Source organism: Elgaria multicarinata, chromosome 20 (assembly GCF_023053635.1).
Source record: "Elgaria multicarinata webbii isolate HBS135686 ecotype San Diego chromosome 20, rElgMul1.1.pri, whole genome shotgun sequence".
Lineage (NCBI taxonomy): Eukaryota > Metazoa > Chordata > Lepidosauria > Squamata > Anguidae > Elgaria > Elgaria multicarinata.
Genome location: NC_086190.1, coordinates 1,184,201 through 1,211,062, shown reverse-complemented (window position 1 = coordinate 1,211,062; position 26,862 = coordinate 1,184,201). Strand labels below are relative to the sequence as shown.

At 50.4% G+C, this 26,862-nt stretch overlaps 1 protein-coding gene across 1 annotated transcript in view; it reads left to right on the top strand.

Moving 5' to 3' along the window:
- The window catches only part of CAMTA1 (calmodulin binding transcription activator 1), a 696,337-nt gene that overhangs the window by 610,116 nt on the left and 59,359 nt on the right, over positions 1-26,862 (top strand). The window lies entirely within an intron of this gene.

Genomic DNA, 26,862 nt, shown 5'->3' with positions numbered 1-26,862 from the left:
AACCACTGCCCTGGAGGCATCCAGAAGAATAGTGGGGGAGGCACAGGAGGGCGTTTGGGGAGGGGATGCTTCATCCCAAAACGTTAGAGTTCTAAAAGGGAAATTCATTCTCCTATCCCCAATCTGTTTTTGTTTTTTTCCTCCTGAGTTCGATGGCATTTAACTTTCAAGGATGCCTGCTTAGGGACTGTGCCCATACCTTGATAGCCCAGTTTATGATTTAGTTATAATCGGATGTGAAAAATGCCTTTGCTTCCAGCAACAGCGAGGTGCTACTTGACTGCTGTTCCTCTTGCCTCCACTACCTATCCTGTGCCCACACCCACCCTCCTGTGCCAGTTTATGGGGGCAGCTACGCCATCCAGAGTGGGGGATGACGACACAAGAAGTCCATGCTACAGCGGATGCCTGGGGGGGGGGAGAGCTGAGAAGCCCTGGCACTGGGGGGTGCTTTTATTCTGCTGCGTGCATGTGTGTGTGCGTGCACGCGTGCGTGCACGCGTGGGGTGCGTTCCCCTTTTAGTGTTCTGCCATTTTTAAACTACATTATTTCATTAACCAGCATTTCACTCACTCCTTTACAATTTAACCACCAATTTCTTCTTACATTTTCTCTCTCTCTTTCCCTCTTAGTGACTAGAGAGCAAATTCATTGAAAGGAGAACACACACACATCCACTATATCACTGATTTGTAGCACCTTCGCAAACTTCTTTTAAAAACATCCTTACAAGTTTATTATTAATATTAATATTATTATTAATAATAGGTTTGCCAGTGTCTGTATCAGGGTGTGAATATAGGGTTGAGCTTAGCTGGCCCTTTCATGTGTCTCCTTTTTGAGACCTACCTGCACGCCAACACTGTCAACAACATGGCCGACCAACAATCATGTCAATATGTTTTTAAAAATTACAATATCAGTCATTGGATGAGCCCCCCACCTCCCACCCCAGCAATTGTTACCAAGATCGCAGGACACAGGGACAGAAGTTGAAGCCTGCCCTCCCCAGCTGCAATCTCTTTGAACGCCCACCCACCCACTCTTTGCAATTAGCATCAAGGGGGGGTGGAATTCCCATTGGCACCACTGAGAGTTTTGTTTCCCTAGTGTCAATTGCTGTACAGGGGCAATTTCACCGAAATTGCAGCCTCAGGCACTGCGATCATGATACTAATTTGAGTGGAGGGCTGGGATTTAATTGATAAAAATACATATCATGATTGATCATCGTGCACATGAAGTCAAACCTTTGGAGTCAACTTATATCAGAAATGGGACAATTTTCCTAAGAAAACATTCTTGAAATTAAGGTGCAAAGAGTCATCATTTGCATAAATATTTTGTCCAGTATGAGCAATTCCCATACTTTGTCAAACCACCCCATAATAGGTGGAACCTGGGGGCACTTCCATCATGAAGCCAGTGAAATTTGAATGCCGCTAACAAATGGCTGATTGATTTACACTGCCTATTCTGTCTGCAAGGAAGCCAACAAAAAACGAAAGCAGATTTGGGGCGGAATGGAGGTGCTCGGTGATTTTGTACTTATTTTTGGTTGTAAAATGTTTGCTTGCTGTTTAGAGGCTGTTCTTGCTAAGAGGTTCCAAAGGTCAGTCCAGGAAAATGAATCTTAAAGAGGGAAAAGAAACCGAACAAAATTCTACCTCCCTTCTGATGGGCCTGTGTATTGGGAAGGGGGGTTAAAACAGTGCATGAAAGTGTAAGAAGAAAGCAGAGAGTTGTCGAGGAGTTCAGAAGAGAAAGAGAACTAGGAATTAGAAGAGTCCATAATAGAGAGTACGGCAGAGGAACCAAACTCCAGGGACGTCAGAAGCAGAGATGGAGGCAAGAAAGCTGGATGGTGCACGGTCAGAGGGTTAGGATGAGCGGGAAGATATTTGTTTATCACTAAGTCTTGGCTAAACTAGGTCTTCTTACATTTTCTCTCTCTCTTTTCCTCTTAGTGACTAGAGATCAAATTCATTGAAAGGATAACACACACCCATCCACTATATCACTGATTTCTAGGTTGCTTTAATATCCTAATTGCTCTTGTGATTAAATACTAAAACTGTTTTAAAATCTTCTTTTCATTTTCTGGAAATATCATCACTTTCTCCTGGTTCACACGTCAGAACAACCCATTGGCCAAGAACCCTTAAAAGCAGATTATCTTTGGACATGACTAGAAAATGTGTAAATATATTTTCTCTTCCAACACTTATTAGGATGTTTCTTGTTATTGGAATGGCGTCTGTATTGCTTAGGCTGCCTGGAACGTTTGAGGCACAGTCGGGCAAAGTACTTACATTGCCCAGAAAGGCGGACCCATTCCCGTGCATCAGGGACCCCCTTCTTTTCTGGTCTCTGTGCCTGGTAAATCTCCCTCCATGTTTTACGGTTATTTTGACCATTGGGGGAATCCTTTGCTAGCTGATTCATGTGTACGTTGCTACCCTCCTCATTCTAGAAGTGAAATCCCTGAGTGGTGGCTGAAAGCACCTTGCTAGTGCGCTTGCATGCGAGGAAGGCTCCATGCAGTCACCAGCCTGCCATGCTCCTTCTGAGTGATCGATGATGCATTGGAGGACGCCTGAGTTTTTCTACTATATCTTTGAGCAAAAGAACAGTCGTCATCTTGGCTTTCAAGTCAGTGCAGGATCAGTGCAGAGTCAAGGGAATGGAGCAGGTAGCATCTGGATCAGAATGCAGACGAAACAGGGGAACATGCAGAATTTCAGGGTGAAAAGGTGTCCCTCTAGTTTTAATACAGAGGGGGGGGGGAATCTTCCCCAGAGATTAAAAGTTTGGGGGAACGCTGCCTTTTTTGTGCCTCAGAACCAAAAATAAAAAATGCAGCTGATAGCCTCTGTGATCTTGAGCAGAGATTAGTGTGAATGACCCCCTTAAATGGGGGCTGGAGGCAGGAAAATAGGGGCCTACCTGAAATGGGCTTAAAAACATAAATCAATACCTGAAATCCACATTGCAAATGGAGGAAGGGAAGAGAAAATCCCCGCGTCAGCCAAGCAACCCCGTCCCCAGCATCTTAGAGAGGATTTCAGCTAACACCTGCAGTTCTGTTGCCATTAAATATTTATTTATAGACAGGGAGAGGGGGAGGCTTTTCCCTTCCCTCCTGTCTTCCCTGCCTTGAAACTAGGCCAGGACAGGGTTTAAAGCTGCCGCTGCCAACGTACATCCGTTGCATTGGAGGCTGTGGCGGCTTGTTTTAAGAGAGAGATGTGGAGGTTCGTGCTCTGCTGCAGCTTCTGGGCTCACAGTCAGGAGCAAGGCTGGCGAGCCAGAAGGAGGGCGCCCGGGCTCTGTCTGGGGCCGCCCAGGGCTGAATCCAGGATGGAGAAGCTGGGAGAGGTGGCAGCAGGAGGCCCTGCTCTCTGTGCGACAGGCAGAGCAGAGAGGCTGGGGGCGCCGTATTCGTATGAAGCCAACATGTCTGGAGGGCTCCAGGTTGGGGAAGACACATGTGAGGCCTGGCCATTCCAGGGGCCTCTGAATGCCTGCCAGTCGCCAGGGACAACGTTGCTCTCTCCAGTTCCCTTCTGCGCCGGATGGGGTCCCCAAGGCATGAGCCAGGACTGTGCTGGGAATTTCTTCCACGTTGTCTTCCCAAGCGTTCTTGTCCAACTTTGATAGAAGAGAAATTGCTTTCAGGGAGGGAATTCAAAGCAGAAGAAAATGCTGATTCAGTTCTCGTGGGGGTTCCATGTGCTTACTTTACTCAGGAGGTGGCCAAGGGAGGGGTGTTTGAGTGTCCCATCTTTCATGGTGCAGTCCTCTTCCTCTCCAACGGTCTGCAGTCTCCTGGGCTTCCTGGGCCCCATTAAAGGCCAGGAGAAGATGTCAGCCTCCGATGGCGTTTTATTTGTTGGTTTTTCCAGCTCAGCCAGGGGAGGCTGCAGAGCAACGGGGAGGGGTGTATTTGAAAGCAGGGGAGAGGGCGCCCTGCACGCTCAGCCACCACGCAATGATGAAGTCAGCTCAAAAGACATTCAGAATGAATGAGGCAGAAGTACGGAAACCTCCTTCACGGGGGAAGAAAACCTGCAGGGAATTGGCATCCTGGACTCTCCTGGTTGGCGGTCCACAAGCCCTTCTGCAAATAGGACTAGGAAAGCAGGATCAGGTCCAGCATGGGACCAGGGCCAGGATCAGGTCCTGAAAGGCAAAACTGAGTTGGGTTACAGAAGGGCAGGCCAAGCCTCCGAGACCCACAGGAGACCTTCCCCAGCCAAGAACAGGCCTCCAGAGTGCAAACTCTTGCGCAGGGGAGAGATTGGCAGACGGTCAGGCTGCACTGTGTTCGGCCACGGGGATCTACGGAGCAGCAGTTGCACTTGGGAATCAGACCAGCCCCAACGGTGCAGGGCCTTGTGATCAGAAGAGGCTCCGCCAGCGTAGATCCTCATTCGACCTGTCAGGCAGCGGCTGACGGCCCTTTGGCTACTCAGAGAGAAGAAGCAGCGGAATCCTGCATGGCTTCCAACCCAGTGGAAACCCAGGGAGTGTTGTCTTGGGAAAGCCACTGGAACAACAGCCCCCCCCCCTGCTCTCCCCTGCGCCATGGATCTGTGCCTTTGCCAGCCACAGGTAATCTTTTCTGCTCCTGCACTTTCCTTGCTGCCATAGTCAACAACCTCCATCCACTGGAGAGGACTTAAGCTGGAAAGCAGGGTCAGCAGCATCCCCAGACATGTAGAGATCCCACCCACCCAGCCGCCGGCCGCCTTTCTATCTGCTCATTTAAGCACAGGAGAAAAGGCAGAGTGAAAGGATGGATGTTGGGCCAGCCATGGCAACATCTTGTGCAGAGCGTTTGCATGTCGAAAGCACTTTGCATGCCGCATTGCAGAAACCGCTCTGACAACCCTATAAGGTAGATCACCATTAATATCCTTTTATGGCAGATGAGGGCGGTTTCTTTCATTTGTATTTTAGACGTTTCTACCATTAAAGAAGCATAAAAACATCAATTGATGCAAAAACATTTTTAAAAAAACAACCAAATCCAGCCAAAGAGTAAAAACTATTTCCAGACTAACCATCCGGGAGCAAGAAACTAACAGACAGCAGTTATTCAAGGAGACGCTCCGGAGAAAATAAACACCTTAAGCTTCTGTCTAAAGGAAAGCAAGCATGGTGGCAACTCAGTTTCCCTGGGGGAGGGTATTCCAGAGGAAAGGAATATTTATTTGTTGAATTTATTAGAATTCATTAGATGCCTTTTCTCTTTTATTAAAAAAAGTTCCAAGGCAACTTACAATGCAAGTATTTAAAACATGCAAAAATTGCCAAAAGCAATTTCCATTGAAATACCAAAATGTACTAGGAGAATCCAAACATGAGAAGGACCATCACCAAAGGGTGCTACAGCTGAGAAGGCCCTGCTGCCACTTCTCACTACTCAATTTCTCCTCTGAAGGTGGCAGAACTTGGAGCGCATTCTCCATCCAGGGCAGAGTCAGGCTCAAGGAAATGGTGGCAGAGTAATCGTGGTCAAAGCGAGGGTCCTTCAGGTATCCTGGCTAGTCCCAAACCACTGGAGGCCTCAGCTTGGTTGGGGCTGGCCCCTCTGGAGCCATGGCATGGCCACCTGATCTGCCCTCTGCTCCTTCATTTCAGCCAACCACGGCTGGGCTTCCCTTAGTGATCCGGAGTGAATGCATCGCTCTTGGAGAGGGCCGTGGCTGCCGCCATCCACACCACCAGTTTTCTTTGGGGTGGGGTAGTCGTTGATTGCAGGCAGGCAGCCTTTTGTCCTTCTCCCTAGCTTTTCCCTCTGGGAGGTGTCAGGACAAGGATTTAAAAACCAGCAGATGTTGTTTCCTTGCGTCTGGGGAGAAAAGAAAATGCTAAACTTGAATATTTTCCAGCACTTTGCATGTGAATAAGCCCGTTAAGAAACTTAATGTCGGCATTAATCCCGTCCCCCCAATATTGAATTTACATCGAGATGACAGCCAGCATCTCACTTGCACGGGCCCAGGGGGACACGCCGCAGGCAGCCGGGCAACGGACCCTCATGGTTCTCCACACGGCTTCCTCCCGCCTCCTCCTTTGGAAATCTGCAGCCACGCGGAGCCATTTGTAGCAGGACCACATCCTGCCGTGCGGCGCCTTCACAACGAACCCCTGTTCTACGAAGGCAGATGCCTCTGTGGGCTGGAGGCCACTTCTCATCTGTGACTCTGCTTTTAAAAATGTATTTATAGCAGCCTCCATAGCAGCCTTCCTTAACTTGGGGCCCTCTGGATGTGTCAGGGATGGTGGGAGTTGTATTCCAATGCGTCCTGAAGGCACCAGGCTGGGGAAGGTGGATTGATATTTCTGAGGCCAATTCAAGGTGCTGCTTTTGGCCTATAAAATAGGAGAGAAACAGGCGATGGAGTGCCTCTCCTGGTATGAACCTACCTGGGCACTACGGTGGCCACCTGGCTCCTTCCTCCAGGTGCCTCCTCTAAGAGAGGTCCTGGAGATGGCAACAAGGGAGAGGGCCATTGCAGTGGTGCCCTCCCCCCCGCCCCCGCAGCTGTGGAACACTCTCCCCACTGAATCCGCCTGGCTCCATCAGTGCCGTTTATTTATTTATTTGTTACAGTTATATCCTGCCTTTTTTCCTCCTAGGAACCCACGGCGGCATACATAATCCTAACCCTCCTCCTCCTCTCTATTTTATCCTCACATCAATCACCCTGTGAGGTGGGTTGGGCTGAGCGTCTACAACTGGCCCCAAGTCACCCGGTGGGCTTCAATGGCCGAGTGGGGACTAGAACCCGGCTCTCCCGACTCCCAGTCCGACACTTTAGCCACTACACCACAGTGGCTCTGGGTGGCTTGCACACACGTTTAGCGACTGGGATTCATACATGGGGCAGAAGGCAGCCTCTGGTGGCTTCAAAGACGGATTAGGCAGCCTCATGCAGGAGAAGGTCTAAAGAAAGCGATCAGCCATGGCAGCTCCGTGCAACCGCCGTCTTCAGAGGCAGCGTCCCTCTGAATACCAGGGGCTGGTGGGGGACGAACAGCTGCAGGCCACTGTGGTGTGGCATCTTGGACTGGGGTTCAGGAGACCCAGGTACTAGACCCCACTCAGCCAGGGAGATCAGCCTAACCCTGGGCGGGAGGGCGCTGTTGCACCACGTCCTGCCTTGTTGGTCCCTGACCGATGGCTGGTTGCCCACTGTGTGAATAGAGCGCTGGACTACATGGACCCTTGGTCTGATCCAGCATCCGGGCACTTCTGATGTTCTTATGTTCTTACCTGGCAGGATTCTCCTGGGGGTGACCTGGAGATGGGGTTAGATATAAATCTAACAAGGAGACAAACAAAGCAGCTGAGGGTTTGGTGCTACCGCCCCTGTAGGCTTCCCCAGAGACAACTGGCTGAACGGAGTGTAAACTGAAGTCTGGACTAGGTGGACCCACCGCGGCCTGATCCAGCAAGGAGGAGGCGAGGTTCCGCCGAGCCATTTCCGCGTGTGCCACCAGCAGCTGCGGATGGGTGGGAGCCCTTTGGGGTCTCCTGCCTGCCTGAGAAGGTGCCGTCGCCTGCTCAGCCAGGAGGCCGTTCCACACCATGACGGAGAGGGTGGCGGTTCCCTCCCCAGGCCAGCTTCAAGGCTTCAGGTAGCTGTTTGTTGCGCCACGTCTCCTCTTTCTTGTTAGATGCTGCTCTGGATGGTTCTCTGGGTGCCGGGAGCCTAAAGGAGCCTTTGATCGGTGCTCAGCCTCCCTGGCATCCCATCGTCTTCAAACACTGACTTGTAAAACTTTAATCAGCCCTACATGCCGCGCCGGGCTCGGCACTTACTGCTCAGTTTCTGGGTTATCGCGCCTGTTAGCTGTGTACTCTCTGCTCCTTCAGTAGCTGCTGCGTGGCCCAAGAAAAACCAGGGAGGGACCGTTGGGGGGGGGGACCATGGCATTTGATGGCTGGCATCTGTGGCACTTTTGGAAGCTGGTTGTAGAATCCATTTCAGTGGCGGCTGAGCCAAAAGAGGGGCTCCTGGGACATCCCGGCCTGCTCCTCTTTGGAGGCTGCAGCCTTGGACTGGGGCTGCTGGCCCTTGGTGTGGAGGCCCCTCTGCCCCAAAGGACTCTTGCTTCCACCTCGCCATTCCCACCCATTGGTCCGAGGCCCCTTCCATCCCCTAGACATGTCCTTTTTAGGTTACAGCTCCTCCCCTGTGCCTCCTCGTTGGCCTCTTTAGGTGCCTCCCATTTTCCCGTCTTGTTGTAATGGTTTGCCTTCTGGATCTCACTTTTCAGAACCTCCCATCCCTCTTTAACCCTTTTATCCCTCCAAATTTCTCGCTGGGTGGGGGGGGCACCCCACACCCAACCTTTCTCTGAGCTCTTTGAAACTGGCTGTCCTGGAGTCCAGGGTGCCCAACAGCTACACCCAGTTCCCCCCATCCAAGATGAAACGCGCCCCCTCTCCCCCGGCCCGCCAAGGCTCCTCCTCCGCCACCACCGTCGCACCATCAACCCGCTCTTCCCTATGGGCCCAGGGCTCCATCCAGAGCAGCCGATCCTTCCTCCGCTTTTGGAGAGATGAAGCTGTCGGCCAGGCAAGGCAAGGCGAGCCTTTATTGGACTCTCCGCTCTTGGCAGTGCCAGACTCCTAGCAGATGTCAGGATAGTTGAAATCCCCCATTCCTGCTATGGCTTCACCTCCGTGGAAGTTTTGCCACCTGTCTCAGGAAAGCATCATCCATGCCTCCCGTTTGGCTGAGCAGCCTGTCATGTCCTGCCAAAACAGCATCGCGTTTGTCTCCTTTTCCTTCTGTCCTCACGCAGGTGCTTTCATCAGGGCCTCCACGCTCAGGTACATGGATTTCTGTGCAGGTGTATGTGTCCTTTATGCTGAATGTGATCCCCCCCCAATCCCTTTCTGCTGGGACTGTTGTACATGCTGAACAACAGATACCCGTCAAAGGCTCGTGCTGACTGGTGACTCTGAACCATTTTGCCACACACACCCCGCTCTCAGTCCAGCAAATGCAGAAACATTCCCGGAGTCTCCTGCCACTCTGTGGGGGGCGGGAGCACCTGAGCTGGGCTTTTGTGATGGTTGGCAACCCTGACGCCCCTTTGCTGCAGATTTGCTGCCCCTTTGACTTTCTCTTCCTCCGTTAAACTACTAGCTCCGTTTTTTATTACTATTACGCTATTGTTCTCTCTACCTAGCAATGTATTAAAAATATAAAGGTTAATGCCATTAAGGGAGGGAAACTGAGCCGCCAGCTTGCCACAGATAAGCGATGGCACCATCTGAATTCAAAAGCCGAATTTCCAGTGACGTCCGCTGTTGATATAAACCTTGAGAGCACTTGGTGAATGTCAGCACAGCTTTGAAATTAAAATATCTCCTGTTTTGTTGCATCTATTGTTCCGCCGCAACCTCAAGGTAGCTGGGGAAGGGAGGCAAAGAGCCACTTGGGGCCGGCTTTATAATGCCGGCATTTCTGAGAGATAGGGAGGAGGCGGGAAGCGTGGCGAACACAGCTCCACATCTGCTTGAAATGCAAAGCCGGGATTCCACGGCAAAAAGGAGAACACTGCCGCTGCAGCCCCGGTCAGGAGGCTTCCTGGAGGGCCACGCTGGGCACGAGGGTGGCCATTCCTCACCAGATAGGCAGGCTGGTGGGATGCTGGGTGCATGGAACAGCCCTGGCAGGTTGGGTCATCGAGGGGCCATCTAGTTCACCCTCCTGAGAGGGCCGTAAGCAAGACCAGAATGCAGCAGGACCCACGGGACCCAGGAGTCCAGCAGTGACACGGACCCTGAGGCTGACATCCAGCGGAGCCAACAGAAGAAACTCTGGGTTCAAGCAACGCTACGGAGCTACCAGAGACCTCTGAGCAGAACTTCAGCACTCCTTTCCACGAGCGCCCCGCTTTTCAGTGCGCCAAGCTTGCGCTCTTGGAGAGACGAAGGAACGCTAGGCGTCAAGCCCAAGGCCTGTCCTTTTAAAGCTTCCATTTTGTAGGGAAGGGTGGAGTCTGGGACCATAGCCTAAAAGGTTTCAATTTGGTTTCAGACCTCGTTGGAGAAGTTGTTCCCTCGGAGCTGCAACATCCGGCCTGCTTGCCTGGGCTCCTTGCTTCCTGGTACTGAGAACCCCCGTGGGCTTCTGCTCCGTTCAGACCAGGACAAGCACTTCCTTCCTGATCGTGCCAAGCAGCTGGTTCTTAGAGATAGGCAGCTTCCGAACGTGGGCGTCCCGCTGGGTTACGATGGCCAACAGCAATGGGTCGGCCTGTGCTCCAGGGACATATATCTAATCCTTTATCAGACTATAAGAAGAGTTCTGCTGGATGAGACAAAGGCTCCACCTAGTGGCACGTCCTTTTCCCACCAGTGGCTCAGTGGATACGCCTGGGGAGCCACGGAGTTAGAGGGGTCCTTGAAGGCCGTCTCATCCAACCCCCTGGAAAGCCAGAGCTAGAGCTGCTCCAGCAGATGGCTCCAGCGAGGGAGAGCCAACAACCCCAATTGGTTCCATGGCCAATTCAAGACATTTCTCCGGACATCCAACCAAGGTCTGCCCTCCAGGAGTATAACCCCATTAGATCTGCTCCCGCCCTCTGGGCAGCAGAGAACATGCCTCCTTCGCCCTCTTCTATGCTGTGGTCCTGTAGAAGAGTGTGGCCCCTGCCCCTCCCCAGCCTTCTCTTCTTCAAGCAAAACATCCCCACTTTCTCCCACCTTTCCTTGTCGGACGTTTTCCATACTCTTGACCTTCTTGGTTCTCCTCCTCTCCAGCATTTGCCTTTTGGTGAAGCCCCGTCACGCTGCGAACTCCCCTTCCTCGCTAAGCCAGGAGGTATTTCCAAGATGATGTTTCCCACGTCATCCTTCTTAACGTGCATTACAGGAAGGAGCGATAAACACGGCCCAGTTCCCATGACCTCAAGAATATCAGCAAGGTCTGGACAGGGCCTTCCTCCTCCTATCTGGCCTTCCTCCAACAGGGCTGTGCAAAAGCCGCGGACCAGGGATGAAGCCCAGGGGAACAGGGCTGCCTGAGGCGTCCAGGCCACCTGCCAATACAGGTCCGAGGCAAAGGGGGGCAGTCCTGAGGCTTCAGCATCACCTTGGAGATTCAGAAAGAGGGGTTGTTTTTCATTTCTCTGTCCAATTGGGTACATTTTGGGCCTCCTCTAAGCTTTCCATAAGTAGAAAACACCCACAGAGTGGGAGGGGGGAGGCCGGGGAGGCCGGGCAATTTTGGGACTACGACCGGAGCTTCCAGCCAGAACACACACCTTTCCCAGGGCTCTGCTCTTTGGTCTGATCTCTGAACCCTCAAGGGAGGGCACCAGCTACCCAGGTACCTCCCTGGCTGCCACCGGCCGTCCTGCTTGGCCATCTGCTGCCTGTCCCATCTACCAGGCCCACTCGCTGAGGCTGTGGGCCCTCAGCAAGGTGCCCAGCTGGCCTGGCCCTGATGCCAGGCCTAGCTAAGATGTCACCACTAGAAAACCTCGCACGTTGTGAGATGAACAGACCAAAGAGCAGCCGGCCCTGTGGGGAGAAGCTGTTGACTCGTGGGTTTTTGCCAGGAATAAGCGGCATCAGACTCCATCAGCACTGAGTGGAGCTCTTTCCTCCCCAAAAGTTGTGTTTATTGCTGCTCGTCTTGCACACATTACAAAGTCAAACCCATATAAAATGTTTTGCTGCAGGCACACGGGGAATGATGTGCAGCAAAGAATACATTATCCGGGAGCAGCTTGTTCTGGAGCTATTCCTTATGCAAATTCGGTGGAGAGCCCAAAAGAGATTAATGAGACCTTTTTCAATTAGTGTGTGGGGAGAAAAGGCAAGACTTCCAATCGCCGTCTTATCTTCTGGGTTCTTTATCCAGATGAAAGCAGAGAGGCAGCCAGGCACCAAAGCGAGGCCTGGCGAGGAGGCCGTGGTGATTCCCATGGCCTGCTGGGCTGCTGGAGCTGGGAAGGTCCTGTGAGCCCCCGGGCGTCTACTGGGAAAGACGGACACGCTCCGGATGGCCACAGGGTTGCAGTGATGGTGCAGACTTTTCTCCTCTGTAACACGTGGGCGTGTGCTGGAAATTCCACTGCAGCCGCTCAGTGGAGTTAACACCCAGGTTTGCCTAAAGTGACATTTCAAGACAAATTTGGGAGTCTCTTCCTTGAGAGAAAAATCTGAAAGATTTTGAATGAAGTGAAAAGGGTTTCAATAAGTGGAGTTCCTTAAGGAGTTCTTTGGGCTGCCATGAAACCCCGTGACTAATGCAACAAAGGCTGGGTTGCATATAATGTTTTCAGGACAATACTGCCATCACTGTCCAGAGCATGAAAGCACCATCGCTGTAAACAGCCACCTCTGTACTTTTCCTTTCCCCCTCAACTGCCTTCTATTAGCAGCCACCCCAGTTGGCTGCATCACATGGAGGGCTGAGAAGGCAAGACCCCTTCCATCAGCGGGAGAGAGTTTTGCCCTTAAAAGGGGCCTAAAATTACTTTTAAATGGATTAAAGAAATAAAAACGTAGCTGGGATCAGCTGCCCTTTCGGGGGCTGTTCCACCCAGTCATTCTAGCAACGCTTCTGTCACTTTAGGAAGAATCTGTGTGGTTCCCTTTTCCCCCTCCCTGCTTGTTTTCCCTTTCCCCTCGTGTCTTTTAGTCTGCAAGTGTGCAGAGAAGGCCCTGTGCCATTATCAGACTTTGTGTTCAGCACCTAGGACATTCAGCCACCGTCACTGTTGCAGTTCTTCTTATTAACACACTAAAGAAAGACGCCGTGGCCTCGCAACTCCAGAAGAGAAGAGCCAAGAGTGAGCGGGAGCTGTTGGGTAGGGAGAAAGGAAGTCTCAGGATCCAAAATGCCCACAGTGGGTGGGACTAAGGACATAGGGGGCGGGGCCAAAGACAGAATGGGTGGGGCCAAAGCAAAGCGGGTGGAGCCAGAAATAACTTGGAGCAATTTGGACATTTTCCTGAAAAGCAAACGAATCACATATGCCTGTCTACTCAGGAGTAATCTGCAGTGCAGCTGCTCAAATGCCTACGAAACCATAGCTCTGTTCTATGAGGCCCCCATCCCTGCTGCACACCCTTGCTTTCTTCAGAGTAAACATGCCTAGGACTGCGTGGCTGGTCTGCCTGCCCCCGTCGGCGTCCCGCTTGATGGCACGTGGCCTGTTTTGTCCCTCAAACCCTGGGGTAGCAGCCTGGATGTCCGCCTGTGGGGCCCAGCAAAGCCTGGGGTGGCTATTCCACGGTTTCTCTTCGGGTGCTGATAAAGCACTGGAATTTGAATGGGTCTCGCTGTTTCTGCCTGTGAGGCTTTGTTTTCCTTTTTCCTTTCTTGCCGGCTTCTTCTTGTGGTTCTCTGTATTGATTGATTGCTCGTTGTGCTGTTGATTTTAATGGACTGCTGTTTGCCCCCTTGGGTTATTTTATCAGAAAGATGGGGCCTAAATGTTTAAACAGAGCCAGCTTGCTGTCCCAACTCTCCTTGGCTTTCCACCGCACCCATGGCTATGTCAGAAGTACATTTGGGCGCCCACTCAGCGCCAGGGGCCCGCGTGGGCCAAAAGGACCAGCTCCGGAAGCGCGCATCACCGGCGCGTCTCTGCACTGGCATCCTTGGCAGGCACCCGCCGCTCCTGGGCTGGCCTGTCCTGGCACTCCGGCACAGGCTTGCTGTCATGTCCTGTGGGGCGGTTGGAAGGATGACACGCAAATCATCCGGAATGCGCCGGCGGGGGGGGGGGGGGAGTGAGCGCCACAAACAGGCTTATTATGTGGAGGGAGCTTACAGGTTATCAGCACATGCCAGGAGCGACTGGAGGGAGAGTGGAGATAAAGAGGGATTAAGGAGGCAGCTCACAAGAAGGCAAAACTGCTGCATCCTAATCCAAGTCCTGCCCTGCGGCGTCTCTTTCACCCCCAAGTCATAACATGTACGGCGTCACCGTTGCTCCTGTGATTAGATTTCCTTTTGTCCTAGCCAGGTATTAAAAAGCGCACTGAAAACAAACAACTGTGCAACCATGATTCCCTTCAAAACAGACGCAGGCAGGGAATCCTGTGATGACCCTGCTGGAGCCGACTCCAGGAACTGCACCGGAGAGCTGGCAGCTGCAGAGAGAGCTGGGCTTGTCTCAGCCTCCGTAGGCCAGGATGAGAGAAGAGCAGCGTCCTCTGGCTGCATCCCGGGGCCAGAAGAGGGTGGTGGGGCCAGAGGCAAGGTTTCCCAGCACCAAGGTGCCTTTGCCAGCCCAGCCCAGTCAACACCTGCACCCCAGAGCCCAACGGGGTGGTTGGAGAGGGGTGGCTCACGGCTGTGCTGGAACGCGAGCCCCCAAAGTGCCTAAAACAACTGAGTGGAACAAAGAGAACCAGTGGGACATGGATAAAATGGAGAGGAGGAGGAGGAGGATTATGTACGCCGCCTTGGATTCCTTGGAGGAAATAAGGTGGAATATAAATGCAATAAATAAATAAATCTCTCGTTATAAGGGCATCCTGGAGGAAGTGTCTCCCTGTACGCCAAAGAGGACATTGCATCAAGAAACTTTGAAAGGGGCAGGGCTCCTGCACAGAAGAACCATGGCCGACAACTCCAGGACCAGGGAAGTCACTGGAGGGGAAGAAGCAGTAGGTCCGCCTGCCGTCTGCGCTTGTTGATCCTCCCAGCCCAGAGTAATAAATGCGCAGAAGGACGGCATCAGCCTGAAGATTGCCTCTCCTTCCCTGTGCCCAGGGCTGCGTATGCAGCAAATGGCAGAATCTGCATTCCATACCAGGCGCCCTGCGTTGCCCGGCCTCAGTTCAGGGGGAAGCTGCCCTGGAAATGTCGCCCTTTGGCCTTGTGAGGTGGCCCCAGGTTTTCCTTCTTTTCCCTTACTTTATAAACCTTTTGAAAACCGCCACACTCAAAGTAACGCAAGGCTAGGGATGGGTGAGAATTTTGATTGATTTTTGATTTTTTTTAAAAAAGTACTAAAATTTGCAAATCTTTTCATAAAACAGATGGAAAGAACTTGAAATGTTTTTTAAAAAAACTTTGAATGGGAGAAAGCAAACCAGAGCGGTGTGCGTGCTTTGCTCTTACAAGTCTGGGTTTAGACCCCTGTGTGCAAAGCCATATTTGTGGTGCTGAATTGGGGTTGCCGCACCTTCTCTCCCACCCCATCCTCATCTCTAACAGCCCCATGGCAGGCAGGTACGACAGGGTCCCGTCCATGCTGGGAAAAGCTGTACATCTCGCACACGGCTGGTGCCGAGGGGTGAAGATTTCATGTGGCTGGTCTTCGATCAGCACTTTCCAAATGTCAACAGATGGAAAGAGCTTGAGAAGCAAAATGGACGACTTTGTCCATCTCTATCCCAAGTTTTCTTCACTGCTTCCTGCCAGCCCCAATTCCTGGGCTGCCTTGAAAGTGATGAGCAAAAAGCTGCCGAGGCGGCCTTCTCCTCTGGAAGCAAAAAATGTTAAAAGCAGTGGAGGAAACTTTTGCATCCTTGTACAGTTGAATAAGGTAAGCCGAACTCCTAAAAAAATAATCCAGTTCCCTCCTCTGCTCCAAGTAATCACTGATTTCCTTTTTTCCCAATACTTGCAAATTGGAAGTTATATTCAAGAAGTAACTCGGGGAATAGACATGGGTGAGGCCTTATACCTGTTTTGAGAAGTTATTGAGTTCACACATACCTTAGATTGTTGTTCCAAGTATATAAAATATTAATAGAAATATGTGATAATGGAACAGAGGCAAATTAAACAAAGGCGAGAAAGAATTTAACATAAACCATTTCAAAGGAACAGCGGGATGACGCGTGTTCAGAAATTTGTAGGCATTTATTAGATGTGACTTCTAGAGAAAACCGCTATAAAATCACTTATATGTGGTATGTGGTATTATGCATCAGCCAGGATTTCTAGGCCATTTCCAGCAGCAGCAACAGGAATGTGCTGGAGATTTAAAGGTAGGGGGATCTTTGCTTATGAATGGCGGTATTGTGATCTGGCAAAGGAGTATTAGAAGGAGATAATAAATGGCATCAGAGAAATTACAGGCTATGAGCTACAATTAACCCAAACAACTATTCCCCTGGGTGATACCAAAGATCAGCTCCCTAGAGATTTAGTGGCGATGGTGAGTTATAATATGTTAATAGCTGCAAATATCTTCTTAGCAAAAGCTTGGCGAACAACATATGTAACATCTCTGGTAGAGCAGAAAAAGAAGATTTGAATTATTATGGTGATGAATAAAAGAAGAGGCTTTAATTTGCTATGAGGGAGAAGAATGAACTCCATCCGGACTTCCCCAGAAACTATCTGGAGACTATCTGGAGACTATCTGTCCATTATTGAAACAGGGCCTAGGCCAGGTGTTCTGGAAAACTTAGATCTACGATGTCTGTGTTACATTGAAGTATTTCACTTGGTTTGAATGAGTGTGTCAGGAAACAAAATTTAAATGTCTATATTTAAAAGTGGAGGAGGAGGAGAAGAAGGAGAAGGAGAAGGAGAAGACTGGCCTCCATTTTCAGAGGAGGAGAACGTTGTCAGGAAATTTAAGTAGGAATTGAGTTAGGGGTCTCCATCACAATGTGTTGCCCCCAGCAAAAGCTGTGCTTACATAGTGAGCTGCCTTGATTGATGGATTGATGGATTTCATTTCTATACCACCCAATAGCTGAAGCTCTCTGGGCGGTTCACAAAAATTAAAACCATAACGCACAGCATAAAATATAAAACATGGAAACGTAAAACTATAATATAAAAGTACAAGCAGAATCCTGAAAGGGGTCCGATAAGTACATAAATGAGCAAACAAGAACACTGGAACCCTCCCAGAGTTATCCCAGAGAAAAGCTCTGAGACTCAACAGAAGGACTGTTTCTGGAGTAGTTTTCCCCAGAACGAGATCTGAAAGTCTTAAAAGGCGCTTAGAAGTATAAACACAAGCCTGTTTCTTCATATAGTTTTACTACAACTTCTCCAACTTCTGGTTACCCACAAATAAAGTTTCCCGTTCTTTTCTCTCTTCCTTTTCGGAATACATCTGCTGCCTTTTCCCACTGGGATGTTTAACAGAAGACTCCTTTGCTGGAATGTTTTTGAGCTGCAATTCTTGGGTGAGGGCGGGGGGACACTAGCTAAGGAGCTCCTGGGCCTCCCCCTTACCCAGCACTGCTGCCAGTGTACCAGCCATCCTCCCGAGAGGCCTTGGCATCCTGGCTCAGTCATCCATCCAGGGCTGTGGGCCTTAGCAACTGTTGGCCTCTGCGTTATGCTTCGTTTCACTGTTTATTCCAAAACTTGGAAAAAGCAGTTTGCTTGTTTGGGGCCTCAGGGAAAAATTCTTCCGTAACTGGTGTTAATATGAGAAATAAAATGGGGGAGGGGTGCGTGGAACAAACAGTGGCTGATTTACTCGCCCAATTACCACGGCTCGGCGCAGAGAGGGTGGCGCGCTGGAGCCTCTCCGCTGGGGCCCGGGCTGGGAGGTCCACAGCACTATTACAAGCCATTATTACTTTCTGGATAATGTATACATTTTCACTATCGCCCAGCCTCACTCCTTCATTTTTCATGAGAACTGGCACGAGATTAATGACAGAGCCAGGGAAGGAACGCAACGCCACGCCGGCTTGATTTATTGACCACTTAGCATTGATGAAGCTGCAACCACGACTCAAACAGCTGTTGCAGCTGCATTTCTCTTTATCAAAACGAACAGCTTTTTGCATTTTTAACCACTTCTTGAGCTGGGTTTCTGCTTATTGTGCATAACCAGGCCAAAGAAAACCCTCTCAAAAGCCTGCAGTGAAATGTCTGGGTTTTCTTTGTGTCAGGAACTGCCTGGTCTAAATGCCGGCCACGTTGGGTCTGGATTGGGCCCCTTTGCCGAGCTGCCCTCTCGCCTCTTGCTAGCAGCCCTCTTGTCTGGTGGACTTGGGCCTGGAAACAGTTTTCATGGCCAATGTGGAGGTGTGACTTTGAGCATGTGCGAAGTGCCCAGCTTACCCCCAGTGGGTAATGCTGCTCTGTCCTCATGCCAGAGCAGAGCTTCCCAGGCACCCTTGCATGAACTTATACCAAGTCTGTCCATCTCACCTCCCAGCCCACCTAGCCCAGCAGTACAGACACTGACTGGCAGCATCGGCTTCCCGGCGTTTCAAGCAGAGGTCCTTCTTGACCCTACCTGGAGATGCTGCTGGGGGCTGAACCTGGGACCTTCTGTGTGCCAAGCGGGGACTCTACCAGGAAGCCATGCCCCCCCCCCGCTACAGGCCCCCATGCATTCCTCATCCGTGTCCATGGCTCACGCTGCTTCCAATGGACATTGGGCAAGAGAGGCCGCTGCGCACGGAGTCCAGTGGCAGGCAGGGGAGTGAGGGGGCAGGTACCCAGCAAGTAGCTTTCAAATATGTGATGGGTCCTAGTTTCCATGCATGGATGTGAATATCCAGTGACCTGCCCAGAAGCCTCCGGACTGATAAATGAACCACACTGCTTGGCTCTCTTTCTTAATGTGCAGGGTCCTTTAAGAAAGCAGATAGCGGCAGCTGAGGGGCTGATTATTATAAGGATTGCTGCAGGCGAGGAGCGGGGTGGGGGATCTAACCCTCCCTCCACCCCACCCCACCCCACCCCGCCGCTGTCCTGTTGGAAGAGCCTTCCTCGGAAGTTGGTGTTCGCTTGCACAGATGGAGATTTCCTTCCCAAACCTGAATCTCTTTGCATTTTGAGAATAAAACCTGCAGCTTAAATGCAAATTCACCTTTGGGATCAGATGTTGTTTCGGCCATTTCACTCATTTCAAAACTGAGGAAGACTCTGTTCAGTTCACATCTTGATCTGAAATTACTGCATTTTGTCCCAATATGCAAACTGAAACCAGTTATCTTTTGAAATTTGTACTTCTCCAAACTTTCCAATTAAAAAATACATACATACATATATTAGGACAAAAATGTTTATATTAGTGTAAATAATGTTCCCAAGGCATTATAGTAGGGAAATTGTTTGCAAAAGATGTGTGTATATTTTCACAGCTTTTCACAGTCTAGCTCCTTCCTATCTTTCCTCTCTCATCTCACACTATTGCCCCACTCGTGCTCTTCGCTCCTCTGATGCCATGCTTCTCACCTGCCCAAGGGTCTCTACTTCCCTTGCTCGGCTTCGTCCATTTTCTTCCGCTGCCCCTTACGCCTGGAACGCTCTTCCAGAACATTTGAGAACTACAAGTTCAATCGCAGTTTTTAAAGCTCAGCTAAAAACTTTTCTTTTTTCTAAAGCTTTTAGAACTTGATTTTGTTCTGACTTTTATACTGTTAGTTTTACCCTACCCTGTGCCTGTTTGGTGCATTCTCTTCCTCTTCTTATTGTTTTATTATGATTCTATTAGAATGTAAGCCTATGTGGCCGGGTTTTGCTATTTTATTGTTTTACTCTGTACAGCACCATGTACACTGATGGTGCTATATAAATAAATAAATAAATAAATAAATAAATAAATAAATAAAATATTAGGCAAAACTGCATACAGAAATACATGCACTAGGAGGAATGCTCAGTTCTCATGCAAACTTTTTTTTAAAAAAAACAACACCTCAGTGTTCAGGTGAACTGGACTTATGACAGGGAAAAAATGAGACCCTGAGCAAGACCAGATTGACTGATTCATCTGTCCTGATGCTCAAACTACATACCAGTCAGCACCATGTACATTGATGGTGCTATATAAATAAATAATAATAATAATAATACCTTGGCTTTAACTGGGAGTATAGCATGCCTGCATTTCCACCACCTCATAAGTAGAACTAGCATTGTCCACCAGACACACCTCCATCATACCTGGACTTGAGGCATTGGCCACAGAAATCACTGTTCTGAGAATCTCAAGCTTTCATTCAAGTTGCTAGACCTCATGGCTCCAAAGTTGTGCTTGAAAATGAAACCTCCAGTGGTGGCAGAAGGGAGGAGTCAAGCAAGATTCCCAGGGGCTGGGAGCCCTGCTGAGCAACTTGCTCGTCCCCGTGACTAATAAAATCAGAATAAATAATGCAAAATAGTCAACACTTCTGAATGAATTGTGCAAAGTATAGCAGATATGCAAATCTGCTTGGGTTGCATAATTTGTGCATATTTTAGAATCTCACCTTTTAGCCCAGTATTGGGGTTGCTTCGTGCAAAATTGTGATGTTTGAGGAGGTTTTAAGCATAGAGTGCACCACTACCACCACAACCCAAGTTCTCAGAAATTTCCAACCAGTGCCAAAATAACGTGGCTGTGTGGACGGCCTAGCTAGGTGGCTCCAAGTGCTGTTGGGTGAAGAGGAGGCTCTCTGCCCCTCTCGATCCCACCTCAGGCCAGGGACCTAGTCTGCTTCGTCACCCTGCCTGATTGCCATGTGTGGAGCTGGGCCCATGGATTGCCCTGGCACTTTCCCGTAGTTTTCAGTTCCATCCGCAAGGGTGTCCCCCTGGACCGGCTGGTGGTCTTGTGGCTTGGGGACAGTGGTTCCACCCCAATCACTCTGTGGGATTTCATAAGAGGTGAGGGGGGAATTGTCCTTTATTTGTGGGGCCATTGAGGGGGTTTGTGCTACGATGTCCCCCTTTTCCTGCTCCATTGGGGAGTCTGCCATCTGCTCTGGGCAATAGCTCAGGCATGGAGGCCGAATGGCAGGCATCCAAGATGGAGCAGTTTCAGCACCACGGCCAGGCACCAGCCAGGGAGTGTGGGGGCCTTTTCAGGACCATGGAGAGCAATCCTGCAGTCAGCATACGGGCAGGTTGCACCAGCGCTGTCCTGAAGACATCTTTGGCCTTTCTTGCAAGGCCAGGAGAGTCCTTCTGGAAGCTCCACACACCCCTCCCATGTTATGCCCTTTAACACCATTCCTTTTCTGCAATTGCTGATTTCTTCAGGGCTGTGGGTTGGAGTTGGGGTCTTCCACTTACGGTCTGCCTGCTCACCGGAGGAGTCACAGCAGAACCTCCTGGGGGTTGTGTGAACAGGATGCCATATCCACAGCAGCTCTGATGCCTCTTTGGATTCGCAATCAATGGAGACCTCAGTCCCCAGGAGCTCTTGGTCCTTCACCATGCACCCCGCCCTCCAGGCTTTCAGCATCTGCATGTTGTAGCCCCTGCAGAAGGTTTGGAGTGAGCTGTCATCCATGTGCTGATGAGGACCAGGTACCTTTGCACCTGATCCCAGTTCCATTTTTGATCGGTTGTCTTGGGTCAGCCACAGACTGGGTGGCAACGAGGAAACTGAAGCCCAAGCTGGACAGGATGAAACTGCTTCTGGAGGGCGATGCCAGTTCTAACAATGTGCTGGGATGCCAGTTCTTAGTGTGGCCACGCTAGGCTAGCAAGAACAGATTGGGGGGGGGGGTTTCTGGATCCCCTGGTTGAGCGAGGGTCCAGCTCCACCCCTTTCTGGACAAGCGTGATCTGTTTAGACTGCGCTCAACGCTCCCTTTGTGGACCTGCCCTGGAAAGGAATGTGGAAACTCCTGCTAATACTGAACGCAGCAGCTGGGCCCACGACAGGTGCTGGTGACAGAGAGCACCAGTTCTCTAAGCGCTGCAATTCCTGTCCAACGTGTCTCCAGGTTAAATTGGAGGTGCTTTAAATACTCCTTACAGCCTGGATCGGGGATCCTTGAATTATGGTTTCATAGAGATGGGACCCTGGAGGTCATCCAGTCAAGGGGAAGATCTCCCATTTTGCATGCGTAGGGGGCCACAGCAGCATCCCCAGGTAGAGGGAGGGAGGAATCCAGCCTGACAGCCCTGGGGATGTGCTGCGGCTAGTCTGTGTTGACACTACTGGCCTAGATGGATCCAGGGGCTGGCTTGGCAGAAGGCCTCGTCCGAGGGTTGGACTCGATGGCCTTGTAGGCCCCTTCCAACTCTACTATTCTATGTTTCTATGATTCTATGATGTTCCAAATCCGATGCAGGACCTTCTCCTAGATGTAACCCTCCTGCCCAGCAAGGCCCTAGCAGCCCCCACCTATTCCAAGTGTCTTCTGCTGTAAATTAATCACAGTGGCTGCGGAGGCCTTGTGGAACCAAACCAAAACCAAACCTGCTAGATCCAGGATCTGAGTCTGTTTAAGCAGGTCTTGAAAACCTTTTCCTCCAGATTAGCTTCAACTTCAGGATATGCCAGGATGGAGTTCCAATTACCGCTTGCCGTGCCGTTTGAAATGGTTATTTGATTGTTTTATTGATTTTATGATTGTGATTGTAATTCGTGTATATGGTGGGGGGGTTAAGGTAGGTTTTTTTAAAAAAGCCCTCTGTGTGTGTGTGTGTGTGTGTGTGCATCTGAATTAGTTGAAAGGGTTTTGCTAATTATGAAAAACGTCACAAGCAGACGAGGGAAGCTGTTTTGCTGCTGCTGCTGCTGCTGCTGCTGCTGGATTCCCTCTTTCTCTGTCTTTGATTTAAAGAACACGAATGCTTCACTATTCTTCTGCCTCATGTTTATAATACTCAAGATTTGTACGTATTTCCTTCCTATTCATGCTTACGGGTGAGATAAACCTACCTGCAGGAGGGGAAGGGGCGGGCTCTGTGGAACGGGGTCATGGAGGTGAAGCGCAAGAAGCATGCAGAGGCGATGCGCTGAGATTCTGGGGGTCACTTCGACTTTAACGTTGTGCTTCATCAGAATCAAAGACAGCTTTTGGAAGAGATGTTCCTGGAACATGCTACCCTTACATAACTAGACCATCCAAATAACTAATTAACTGAAATTAGCTGATGCTGGCAGTTTTGGGAAGGCAGATAGCTAATTGTGTTTTGTTTGTTTTTAAATCGCTAGAACCATGCTTGAATTATACATGAATGCACACTAATGTCTCCATTTTTTCTCAGCTCCCATTCTTGAGAGGCCACATGGATGGATGGGGCTGGCTCAGTGTGTAGAGGCATGGGTGCTCCGGCTTTCATTCTGAAATCTGTGTGTGTGTGTGTGTGTGTGTGTGTGTTTGTGTGTGTGTGACTCACACTCACACACACAATCTGTTGCTTCCCAGAATCCTGTGGTAGACCTGGCCCCTGCACCAGAAGGGCCAGTGTAGTCAACCATGGATGTGCCATGAATTTTTAGAGCCCCATTTTAAAGCCACCTAAGCTTCTGCCCCATCTTGTGACAGGGAATTCCATAGTTATTCTCTTTTTTTCCATTGGGGTCTTCTATCACCATCCGTTCTGCCCATCTCATGCATAATTTTAGGAATCTCTTTTATCTCTGTGTGTGCTGCTCATTTCACCCCCTGGAGGAATGAGTTTGGGGGCAAATATCCTGGCAAGGAATGTGCGACTGGTGTTGTCCAGACTTGTCCAGAGGGCAGATGCACACTCCAGAAAGTGAACATTTGTGTTTCGATCCCCCCTCTTCGCAAAATACAAATATATGTGGAAGTAAGAGGGAACGCGCCTGCCCTTAAAACTCTGACGGTCTTGCCAGCATGGTCACATTGGCTGGCCAAGGAGAAACTGGAAAACTGGACTCCACCAAAGAACTGAGCCTGCGTCTCAGTGTACATGATTTCCACTTGGGCTGATGTCTGGTTCTTTCCACGCGGAAGGAGCATTTAGGGCACGTTTGATATAGCTCTGAGTTTTAACCAACGCGTGTAGTTCTCCTTTTATTGTAATCCATTCGAAGCCTTGGGCACCAGATGAATGATGGGTTCAGCTACAGGGGGGCCTCTTTGTGGTTCCTGCCCAGGGCCGGAGCAGCGCGAGGAGAAGGACTTTGCACATGGAGGAGGCTCGCCAGCTGTCATAAAAGCTGATTGGGCTGAAGTACTCAATGGGCTTCTTGAAATAACTGCATCTAGGGCAGTATTAATTCACAATAATAGGACAATAAATATGATACATTTCTAATAACACCCCATTATAGCAAAATGAAGGGAAGCGAGCAAAGAGCGGAGAACTTCTCTTTGCCTTCGGGAACTTTCAGAATGATTTCCAAGCGATGGGTACCGCGATGGCCACCTCCTCTTTCTCTCTCTTTCATCCAAGCACCAGGATGATTTGCTCACTTTATGGGTCTATTATGAGGCAAAACTTCCACCCCACGCCCTTCCAAAGACCTTCAAATGAGGGCTGAGTAAGAACTATGGATGGAAAACATCCTCAGAGCAAATGATGAGGGAAGGAGGACACACCCGACCCTGGAGCGAGGTCAGGGCCCAGCTGCAGCCTTGTGGGGCAAACCCAGAGAGTCCCAGTCACTTTACTTAAGGACATCAGAAGAGCCCTGAGGGTGGATCAGACCAAGGGTCCATCTAGTCCAGCACTCTGTGGCCAACCAGGTGTCGATCAGGAACCCACGAGCAAGACACGGGTGCAATGGCACACACACCCCATGTTCCCCAGCAACTGGTGTATATGGGCATGACTGACCACTCCCTCCAAAGCATGCTTTCGTCCCATGAATGAGCACCGCTGAGCTCAGGCAGGCTGGCCCCTTCCCTGCCGAACCTCAGTTGCTGTGGTTTCATCCAAATGGGGAATCCCGCTCATGGCTTACAGGCTCCCTATGAACCAGGATCAGCAAACATGCCTCAGGAGGGGATGGGGGGGACCAGAGGCCAAGGGACCCAAAGGGCTCCTATGACCTCAAGGGGCGTGAAGCACAGAGAGGTTCAGCTTCTCCTGCGGGTATCAAGTCCTGTGCCTTACAAAACGGCACCTTCTGTACGTGCCCAGAAGCCAGAGTAGGGGGCGCAAGGGACCACTGAGAGGGGATGGGAGGGAAGTTCAATGTTGCCTGTGGCAAAGAGGGATCCAGGCTGCAGCACGCCTAGGCAGACGCCCCACCTTACCGAAGCAATGAAGGCTGGTCCCCCGGCTTGCGCCAGCCCTCTTGCGATTCGCATGCGAGGCAAACGGCTGCATACAACGGTGGGGTTTTGGGGTGAATGAGGCCCCCCTTGCCCAGGACTGAGAGACGATGCGTCGCAGAATGTAGATGCATTTTAAAGGAAAGAGTCCTGAGGGTCGGAAGCGGCCTTTTCTGCCCTTTGGCCCGGCTTGTTCTGGATGTCCCGCGTTCTCCTCTGGAGCTCCGGCCATCTAGCCCCTCCGGCTGGAAAGGCAGCAGAAGCTCTCAGCTCCAACTGGGGGCAGGGGCGGGGTGCATCCCAGACCCACACACCCCATCCGCCTGTGGCCCAGCATCCTCATGGAGAGGGCCTTTCAAGCCACTCGCCCGGCTCTTGCTCTTTGCCTGGCTCAGTCCCCTCATGTGTCCTTAAACCCATCTGAAGGACAAGCAATTAATTGCCTCGCAGCCCCTATTCATTAGTAAATTTTTCTCGTTAGTGTGGGAGCTTATTTGCTGCTCTGGTACTTCCAGCCAAAGCAAAGTGACTCCCTTTTTGCGACGGGGCGCTGGTGTGCAGAGGCAATCCTCTCCCCAGCCCTGCTCGAACGGCATTAATGAAACATTAGAGTTTTAATTACACCATTATCCTATTTATTTTTATAAATAATTCCAGAGCAGTCATTAAAGTTTGTGAATTTAGGAGCAAACGACTTTAGGGAGAGAATTCTAGTTTTCAGTCTTGTTGTTATCTGTCGTGGGGGCTGTTTCTTGGCTGCCTTGGTGTTGTTCTTAAGATTATTCCTTTCTCTCCCGCCCCCACCCCCACCCCCACCGCACTCCCCACAGTAAAGCACCAGAACTTTCTTTACTTAAAAGTTTGTTGCAGTGAAGCGAGGCCTCAGTCGGCCGCCAGGTCTCCGACAGCAAGTTCTGGGAGTGTTTCCGGTGACGCAAACCTGGAGGCTGCAGCACTCCCGTTGTGCTGTTGACATTGGTGCTGGGGCGTTGCGTGCTATTATGCACGCTCAGGCAAAGCCAGATTCTGGGCCAGGAAGAGTTGGGCATTGCAACCCATGTGGAATACACACATCGAACAGATTCACACCATTCCTCTGATTATGCCTAATTTGTTCTTTACTACTTTCCATAATACAGAACACTAAACCCCTGACCCTCTCTTGCTGGAAACCACAGTCAGCCAGAGATTTTGAGATTTCAAGTCATTGAAACGTTCTCTCAAGCAGCTCTTTGCAGGCTTAAGGACTAGAGCCTTGTACGTGCATTCTCTCTCTTGCTTTTTTAAGAAAAATCTGGAAGCTGCTGAGATTCTCAGAAATCTGAACTGTGCACCCAACAATATCCCCTCTTGCATTTCTTCCTGGTTCCATCGCAGGTCAGGCTTGCAGCCCCTGCACCGGGGCCACCCTTTTCTTCTTTAATGACCAGGTCTGACTCTGAATGGCACTTTGTTCATCATTAGCATACCTCAATCGTTCACACGAGGGCCAGATTTCTAATCACGATCACCACGTAATTAGATCAAATCCAGGCAGATCTCTGTAGTGGTCATGCACCATCGACTGTCCATCCGCCCCGCACAACAGCAGAGGCCCCGGGAGCTCTCTCCATGAAGAAGGGCTACTGAGGGGTGTTTTGCACTCCAGGCCGTTCCCAAACTTTTAGGAGTGTTTCGGTTTGGTGTGGGGTTCTGCAAATCTTCCCATGTTATTCTTACAGACTCCAGTAAATGTGGTATCTATTTCAAATGTTATTTATTTGTTTCGAAGCTGCTGTATCTCACTTTTAAGCTTTACATGTTTCCAAAGCAATTGCCTCCCTCAGTCTCTTTCTGGTTCTAGGTATGTTTTGAGATTTGAAAGACCCACCCTTGGCCCCGGGGTTATCAGGGAGGAGCACACCCAATGCCCCTCACACCACTGCTTCTGATAAGGTTCAATACTTCCATCACATGTTTG